Source organism: Chaetodon trifascialis, chromosome 1, assembly GCF_039877785.1.
Source record: "Chaetodon trifascialis isolate fChaTrf1 chromosome 1, fChaTrf1.hap1, whole genome shotgun sequence".
In the NCBI taxonomy this organism is placed as follows: Eukaryota; Metazoa; Chordata; class Actinopteri; order Chaetodontiformes; family Chaetodontidae; genus Chaetodon; species Chaetodon trifascialis.
The window spans coordinates 28787944-28798170 of record NC_092056.1 but is presented as its reverse complement, the minus strand read 5'-3'; positions in this window follow the sequence as shown (position 1 = coordinate 28798170).

Sequence of the window (10227 nt, the reverse complement as noted above, 5' to 3'; positions counted from 1 at the left end):
ACACAACTTTCCAGCAGCAGGGACGTATATTAAAAGGAAAGATAAAATTATTGCCATCTAACTATTCGTATAATTCAAAACAACTACTCATTAAAAGGAGGAAATTTTAATTGCTCCTTTAAACATTGATCTTAATGTAGTGGCACGGGAGTTTTCAGATGTCTAACGTTTGATTATATCCCCTCAAAACTTAGCATATAAGCATGGAGGGTTCCATATAAGAGCTCTCCTCAAATTCCCACCCTTTTCCCCCTTTTTAAAAGTATCATATTTTAACAAATGAACTCTTAAGTGCCACTGAGTGTAGGGCCGTGTTTTGGTAGTAATGAAATAGAAAACAAATGGAATCTGCCAACCATGATGTTTGCAAATGTGAACAAGTAGCCCACCTATGGCCCATTCTCTGCTATCTATTCACTTGTTTATTAATTCACTTCATTTTATTCACCTGCTCTCTTGATCAATAAGTAATTAATTTCCCTGGCTGAGGGATAACAGGCCCTATAATGTCGCTAATGTCGCTCCTGCCTCTGATTTTTCTTTCTTTTTTTTTTGTTTGAAAACTTCAAATTTAAATTAGAAGCGAGAGAGGAAAGGCGATAAATAGATGTCTCTCGCCTCAATTTCTCACAGAAGGGTATGAGCGTTTCTTTGGCTCTGTTCTTGCTTACTGATAGCAGTTCATGATAATATTGCATTTGTTTTGTTGGAGGGGAGCCAAGGATAGAGGAGTGGGAGAGCAACTTTGACTTGAGTTAATGTACAGTGAAGTTACTGTTAAGGTAGAGTGCTTTTTTCTTCTTTGACTCACTTTCCACACTTTTTCTCTTCTTTCATGGGCTCATTTGTAAAGTCAGCTAAACACATTTGACTCAAAGTCCCTACATATCTTTTCAATTAAAAAAAAAGCTCAATCATCTATAACAGCTGGTCACTGTAGTCAGAGTGGTGCATTTTCATCTGCAGATTAAAACACATTTGACGGCGTATGTGGGAATGACTCAAAATAAAGTATTAATACAGTGTCTGTGTTCGTAGCAATGAAGGAACGTGTCACCCGGAGTAGGAGCTCTGTGGCACAGAGGAATAAGATATATCAGTCTTTGGATACGCACAGAAAAGTTTATGGTTGGTTTTGGTGTTAGTCTCAGAGGATTTGCTGACAGTGAGAAAAATACAGAATACTGTTGATGTTGTTCAGTTTCTCTGTATATGTTCAGTAAACAGCATCTATGGAGCATTTCTGAATTCACACAGTAACACCGCCATTCATGGCCAAAACACCTTGGCTAACACACTGGCACTTCTCCTCCACTGCAGCGCGGCGGAGCCTGGTCTCCTCCAATTCCTCCATAATAACGTGATTCATATATTTGATATGGCCCAGATAGATCATGAAGACACATTATTTCCCATTCCTCTGGTGAAAGCATTATTATGCTATGTTGTTGTTGTTAGTGCTGGTGTGTTGGTGTAGAGGTCACACTATTTTTCTTTTCCAGGTGAACCGTGGCTGTAAGATTGGCCGGGGCAACAGAAAGAGAAATCACACCAGAGAGGAAGGGAAATCGGATCAGCGAACACAATAAAGCAGCAACTCCAAGAAAATGACCTGGGAAGTAAGCCACATGCCCGCCTCTCAGAGGGTGTGTGTGTATGCGTTAGTGGAATATATTTTAGGGGAAGAAGGACTGCGATACATATAACTACAGGCTGTCGTTTTGTTTGCTCACTCCCGTGGCAAAATGGAGGACATACATCGTCTCTTATTGCCTAAAAAGAAACAGAAAAAAAAAGAAAGGAGCAGAAAAAGGGGGGCTCACAATGTAATTCCAGTTGCCCTTGGGTGTGGCGTGGCGCTGGTCACTCAGGGAGTGTGCTGCAGGAGTCACATGGTTCAGATGGATCGCATCAATTTGCCACAAAAACAATATGCCCCCCACCCCCCTTCTCTCTCCCTCCTTCATATATTCTTCCTTCTTTCTCCTGCTTCCTCCACCTTCTCTAAGCCCTCAGTCCATCATCACATAATATAAGAGAAGAACCAAATCCACAGCGTGACCTCTCTCTTCGACTCCGCACGCTTCCCTTATTCCTCCCTCATCATTTCATTGTAACATTTCCTCTTTTTTTCCTCTCGCGCTTCCTTTTAACTTCCTTCATCTCTCCCTTATTTGCCTTCTATCTCTGCACAACAAAATGTACTAATTAAATATAACTGTAATAATGAAGTAATAATGAATAATGAATGAAGCTAGAGGAAGTGTCCGGGGAGAGGGAAGTTTGGGCGTCCCTGCTCAGACTGCTGCCCCGCGACCCGGCCCTGGATGAAGCGGGAGAAGATGGAATGGAATGGAATGGAATGGCATGGCATGGAAAAATGAAATCTATTAACTGCCTTCTCCCTCAGTAACTGTTTTTTTTTTTTCAATATTTTCTCTACATTATATGTTTTGTAATAAATATAATATTATGTTGCTTTATTTGCCTCAGTTGTGCAAGTTTCAAATCTGTTTCAGTGGTATGTTAAGGAGAGAAACTCATGCTAACAAAGAACATCACTCAAAGTTAATATTTTAAAATTTGATTGATATTAATAAAAGTACAGCAGTAATAATAGTGTTGGCAGCAATAATATAAAAATATTCAATAGGAATTGAAACTGTCTGCCTGCGTCGTCGTCTCACCTCTGTCTTTCCCCTCTGTACATCTCCCACGGGCCAGAAGGTCACTACTGCCACCATGTGGTACTCTTTGGAATAGCACAAGAAGCACAGTACTGTAAAAACTGATGCAGATAAAGACAAAGTGAAGTTTTGTCTTGACATGAGTGTTTCATATGAGCTAAACATTTAATTAAAGCACTTAATTAAATGACCTTTTCACAATAAGTGTGACAGCTGCAGTTTCTGAGGTGACCAACCTGGTGTGACCAGTTACAATGAGATTGCTTTTTTGTAATTGGTTATGGAGTCAAACTTTCATTTACCCGAAGAATAAGCCAACACAACAGAAACAGAGTGTTTCTTCATTGGTAAACTGCTTTCTGTGTGTTGGTTTTGTGAGAAATGAAGAGAACCGTGTGGAAAACAACCGTTTCAGCAAAAATGAAGTGGAGTGCATTTGAGGTTGTGATCACTGCATCACTGTATTTGCAGTCTTAAGACACAGTTGCCAGCTGAACTACGAGGCCAGGCCTAACTATATATCATGGCACATTTGCAAACTCTCCTCAATTCCTCACAGTTTTAAATGGAAAGGCTGTTTAAACCTATTCTCCCAGTCAGCTTCTGTCCTTTAAATTGAGATGTTCTGAATTTCTGGGTAGAATTAATTCATATTTTAATGAGAATATGATGACACGTGGGGTTGTTGCTCATGTAGGCAGGTCACTGTCAATCAAATCTGATCTATCTAGGTCTGTGGGTCCTACAATTTTAAACTCTTAATAAAACAGTATCTGAAAATGTTTTACTTTGTGACCTTTGATTGTTGCTTATTTAGTCATGGACTTTTAATGTTGTGGCGACATCCTCAAGATTTCAAGGGCTTTATCTAACACTTATCTAACACCGGTATCCATCTAGATATGGAAGCACAGAGAAGCTTCCTTTCTCTCCTTTATTTATCATGATTTACCTGTTACAAACATGGAGAGCGAGGAGGAACCTGTGTGTCTGGAGCTTTATTCATGCAAGGGACTGCTACTTTTCTCATGGTCTGCCTCTGCAATGCAGTTTGCTCAGATGTCATGAGGATCATAGAACTTGCTGTCTTCATAACTGAGCAGACTCTCATCCATTGAGGAAGACAGAGAGATGCCATTGAAAGCTCCAGAAAAATACTTAGTAAGTGGACGTTAAATTAAGTGTAGTTATTGTTAAAGGCCCACCGGCCACTCAAGTAGACGTCTTCTTCTATCCACAAGTCCAATGCAAAACACACATTAACGGAGATAAACTATACCCTTAAATGGGATATGAAATAGACACTTTTGCTTTTCCTTCTCCACATTTCAGTCTCTACAGTGGGTCTTCTCTCTCCCTCATTCACATTCAATCAATCCCTACTCAGCCCTGCAGTTGGGAAAAATAACAAACCCTGAAATAATAGCTTAAACTGAAGTATGACTTTAATACTTCAATAGAAATAACCTGGTTCCAACATTTTGAAAAGAGCAGGCTCAGTTGCCCAAGGCTACACTGTAATGTGTGAGTGAAAGTATATGGGCTGTCACTTCAGATTAGAGAACAGCCTCACTGTGCCTTTGACGGAGAGGCAACAGGGGTAATAGGAGGTGGAAGGCATTACAGTTCATAAAAATCATATGAACGGAGATAGCCAACAAGGAAAGATGTCATTTTCAGCACAGGCTTCTTTTACACCAGTTGGGCCTGAATTACTGTGTGTGTGTGTGTGTGTGTGTGTGTGTGTGTGTGTGTGTGTGTGTGTGGGGGTGTGTGTGTGTGTGTGTGTGTGTGTGTGTGTGTGTGTGTGTGTGTGTGTGTGTGTGTGTGTGTGTGTGTGTGTGTGTGCGTGCATGTTAATTACCATTATTAAATTATTATACATCATCTGAATTCAGTAGTAAATTCCTAAAAAGGTTTATCTAATCTATTGATCAAACATGTATGTAAACAGGCACACATTGCAAAAATAATTGCAATGAAACGAGAGATTTCACTGTATGTTTACTGTCTCAAACATTTACATGCATTGTTTTTTCTGCACTTCAGATGAGTCAACATTGACAAATTATGAGCATGTGAGACACAGGGCTCTATCTAGGGCCTGTGTTCTAAGAACTTGAGCATTTGATTTGACATGCCAGCTGAAAACAATCAAACCTTTTTGTTTCTTACATCAATCTGAGTGCAAAAAAGTCAGTGAGAACATTATCCTAGCAGTTTAAGATGCAGACTGGGAGCCTGTCTTGTAAAATGTGCAAGTGTTAATTCTTGATGTAAATGACAGAAGATATATTTCCTGAATCACCTTTTAATTTTTATTTCTGGAATTTACATATTCAGAAATATTCAGCCTTACAAACGCACACAGTGCTCATGCCTTTTCCAGTGGTGATCATCAAACAAAATCAATTTTTTGTTGAGAAAAGCATTCACTTTTGTGGTATTCCTTCAAGGCATTCTCTGGATATGTGCAATGGGATTTAAAGTACAGTGATTTACTCGACACACACACATACACAGAACTGGTGCCTTTTACTATATTTCTTTCAACTAGGGCTGGGCCGATAGAACGATAGCGATATGTCTCGCGATATACACATCATCAATATCAATATAAAATGCGTTCGATAAAACATTCATTTTTTTTTTTTTTCTTCGTCGGAAGAAACCTGAAGTTGCGAAGCGAGGTTGGTTGCATGAACAAAGGCACTTGCTCTCAGGTAACTGAGCAACGTAGGGAGTAATCGCTAATCAGTGAGAGAGACACGCTAACACGCCAATCATGTAACATTATCAAGTTTGGTTGCGCCATCTCGGTGTCTCATGTTTGATATTCTGCGAGGAGTGAGATGAGAAATAGAAAGTGAGTGCTACAGCAAGCGAAGAAATCGTCGATAGAACAGGGAAAGTCAGCTCGCCAGTATGGAGTTTTTTGGACTTTATAAGTCAGACCGTAGTCAGACGAATGTGGTCTGTAACTTATGCAAGACTGTCGTCCCCACCAAGACCGGTAACACCACAAATTTATTTAACCACCTTAGCCGCGCTCACTCTTTGGAGCGCAGCCATATTCGCCAACGTCCGCCAACCGCAGCACCACCGCACAAGCAGCAGACCACCATGCAGAGGTATCTGCTTCAGTGCCTGATGAGAAATCATCTAAAAGGCACGAAGACGTAACGGAGGCAGCGGCATATCATATAGCTAAAGACATGCTTCACTGAGCACTGAGGAGAAGCCAGGTTATAAACATCTCTTACACGTACTTTTTTTTTCTTAAACACACTTAAAATAAAAATATAATCGAATAGTTCATGTTTGTTTAGAGTAAGAATAGTGACTAAAGTTGTTCATATGTGTAGGCTGGTTTTATAGTTCAGTCAGTGTTACTGTGCTGTCTATCATGTTTGTTTGTTTGTATGTTACAGATGTCAAGTCTACCTCAGTTTCTGCTATGTTTACAAAACACTGTACACATTTGAAAACATTTTATTCAGCAGAGGGTGAATCAGCTTGTGAACTTCCTGCACTAAACCTACAGAAAAAAGTTCTCAGGTTTCTCTCTGTTTACATTTTTACACTTTTATTAACATTTATTATTTGAGTGTTTTCCATGGTTGTGTTGACATTTCCTTTCCTTTCTGCCTTGATAGCTGAGGGGATTATAATCAGAGGAAGGTTAAATTTAAAATAAAAATGTTTGAATTGAATGTATTTTTCTCCTGGTCCTTATTTTAAATAGGTCATTAAAAATATCAATAATTATCGATATCGACCAATATAAAACACTTATATCGCCCAGCCCTACTTTCAACTGATGCATTTATATAAAATTTTTGTACAGTAACATTTCTTAATTTGCAGAAACTGTCGACAATGGCTTAGTTGTCAGAGTGTTGTGTGTTTTCTCTTTCATGTTTGAGGTGAGAGGGAGTTTTAGTCTGCTAAGCTATATACTTTAAATAAATGCATTAGCTTAGATAATTACTTACTAAGATAAGTAAATTACATTTTTAAAAAAAATCCAAAAATGCATGAAATTTCCCCAAAAAAAGTAGTTGTTTACATCAATTTTTTTTTTTTTTTTTTTGCGGGGGGGGTTTAGCCTTTATGAGAGCGACAGCTGAGGGTACGACAGGGAGGGGATGACACGCAGCAAATGAGCCACAGGTGGGAGTCGAGCCTACAGCCACTGCAGAGGACTGGCAGCCTCAGTACATGGGGCGCACACCCTACCAACTGAGCTACAGGGGCACCCCACATCAATTTTCTGGTAACATTTTTTTTTAGGAAAATTCAACTGCACTGTGGTAAAGGGTTGTACGTTAATTAATGTGATATTTTTTCACAATTCAAGACTTCCTATAAATAGTTTTCCAATAAATAATGCATTCAATTAATAAATAACACCATCACAGATTTCTTAATAGATTCCAGTCTACCTTTTCAATCCTTTCCTTTCTGTGCAACAAAAAACTGATTGTTCATCATATCATGGCTAAAGTGTACAAGACCATGGTTAATGAACATAGTTAAATGAGATTATGTCCTTTCTTGCTGTTGGCTTCTTGTGCTGCGTTCACACATTATAATAATGTACACAGAAAGTTGTGTCTTTCTCACTAATTACACACAATAATCTAATCGTCATTTTGAAATGCTGCTGTCATTCCAGAAACCTTGTTGCTTCCCAGTGTACTTTCATCTCTCACATTTGTCAGTGTAAGAAAATAACAGTATGGGGGTTGGAGCAGGGCACTAATTTGAGTTCTAGTAAACTGTAGTTGTAGTAAAATTGTAATTGTTGAGAATGATGTAGTAGAATGATATTTGGCTAATTAAGAGCAAGATTTTTGTGATGCAGTCGGTATTCCTTTGGATGGCAAAACATTGTTTTTAAAAGTGATTCTTTAAAACAAACGTGAACAATAGTCAGATTTGTCTGTGCTCAATTTTGAGATGTTCACCACCACATATGATATTAGTTAATCTATGGGATAGTATAGTATTAAATAGGCTGCCTCTGTGACAGACTTGATGGCTTTTCCCCTGCTGGCCCTGCTGGCTGGTATGTGAACCCTTGACATCCTACCTTGATAGGCTTGTACCATTACTGCTGCATGGCTCCACCAGTTCAGCATGGTTTGCCTCCTTTCTCTCGTTGGCCTCCTCAGGGTGATCCTCCCACAGGACAGTGAGTTCTCTGAGGATGACCTGCTTCGAGGCTACCAAGAGCACCGTGTCTGTCCTCAGTGTTTTTTTTCTTGCAACTTTTTCAGGGAATTTAAGATGGTTCCCCAAGTCAACCTTCAGTTCCCAGTCTTGTGCTGTTGTAAACAGCCAGTAGAGGTGGTCTCGGCAGCTGGTGTTGACTTCTCCCCAGCCCTGACAAAAGCAGTGGTCTTCTTTGCTGAGCAGAGGCACTTGCAGTGGGTGAGCCCATTGCAGATGGTGTTCACTATGGCCTTCAGGACCTGGTCATGGCGCCAGTGGTAGCACCCCTCAGCCAGGGCTTTCAAACAGAAGCTGACAGCGTGCCCTCTCTTCAGGCTGACAGGGGTAAGCTGATTGATTCTGCCTTGTCCCAGCAGAACAAGTTGGCTGGACTTGGTGGATCACCTGGATCTATGTGTGGCTCAACTTTTCTCAGATTAACCCATGAGACCTTGTGTTCCAGTGCTTGCTTCCATCTTGTCCACGCTGTTGCCATATTCCCACCATCCCACTAGCCCGCTCCTCCTCAACTGATGCATGGACTTCCTCCTGTCTTTTCCTTGTACCTTGTTGTAGTAGGGTGTAGTGGTTTGTATAGTGGTATAGTTTTGGATTGCGACCCAAGCCAGCCCTTCCATGAGTCACGTTGCCCTGCAACACACTGTGTCTTAACTGAAACTCAGCAACCTCAACAGCCGGTCCAGCAGGAACCTGCTGATCGTCCTCTCAAAGCTCTCCACTGTATCTGAGTGGAGAATTGCAGAATTTATCAATGGACAACCCAGACTCCCAGATCCTCCAGCCTCTTCAGGGTCCACCTGCACCCTGGAACAGATGTAGTTGTCATGGTCAGTGCTAATTGCTAATTCCTGCTTCTTCTTTGCATCCTAATAGGGACAAATGTTGAAATTTGGATCTGCAAACTGCTCCTAGCTTCTTAATGAAAGTTAACAACTATCTTTATACAATACAAAGGGTTCCATCACTGCTCTGGAACAGGTCAACTTCAGCGGACCAGATCAAAACATGTCAACAGCCTGGCTTCTGACCAATCAGATCACTTGAAAATGGAGTCATCATTCCTATGGGAAAGGATCCCATAGGAATGATGACTCCATGGACATAAGGTTACAATAAAGTGACAAGTGATGAGAACAATCACTTTTCTGTTCCAGATTTTCCATATGTCCATTCAGGTTTAAAATAGAGCTTATTGTAAATGAAGGAATAGTTTACTCCACTAAATTGCTTATTAATTGTGATTGTATCTGCATTTTAATTGTGCTCGTTTTCTTTCATTTCCAACAGGATTCCTGCCCTCACGAAAAAGTAGTATACTTCAAGTTCATATTAGTAAGTATACTTAAATAAAATTCAAGTATATTTCCCAAGTACATTTTATATAACCAGTATACTAATGTCAATGTACTAGTAGTATACTTGTAAATGTACTACTTCAGTACTTCTTGGGACTAAATTGGCCCACTTTTAGTTTATAAAAAGTATACTTTAAGTGTAAAAGAAGTACATGTGATGACCGAAGTAATGATTAGGACTCAGATGCAGACTCAAGTGTGGAGTGACCGGTAAAGGGTTTATTGAAACCAGAGTTCAGGCTGACTCTCGAGTTAATGGTATGGAGGTGGATGGTAGAGTGGTGAAGGCGGCGTAGTGCACAGGAGTCTTTGTCTGTTGAGATGCCACGTGGTGATGCAGTGCAGGAGAGGACGCAGAAGGTGGTGTGGCTAGAGGCAGGTGGCCGAGCGGGGTCCAGCGGCGAGGAGGCAAGTTTGAATAAGCAGGGAGCAGGATACCAGTAGCGGGAAGCGGAGGAACCTCGGCGGGGTGGAGATAGGAGAGAGTTCCGATGAGCAAACATGAAATGACGAGCTATCACACGAGTGTAGTATTCACTGAAAGTCACGTAGAGGGCCGACTATACCACTGAGAGGCGGAAATAATCTGGCGACGAGCCCTCCGCTGAATGCCGGTTTTATCCCGTCCGGGATAGAGATGGGAATCAGCTGCAAAGTGCCAGCTCCCCAAAACTCCGCCCAACCTCAGCCGAAAAAGGACTACACACACCAAAGACCAGCCCCACACACTATAAAAGGAAACTAACAAAACATAAATATCGCACCAATCATAACAGTACACTTTGAGTGCACAACTAGTTTACATCTAAGTTTTATTTACTGCAACTGTACTGTGAAATATACTACAAGTGAACTTAGGTATACTGTTAGTTTACTAGTTGTACTTCTAGCCCACCTTTAAGTTTATGAAAGTATACTTAGAAGTATACAGCAAGTAAACTTCTAGA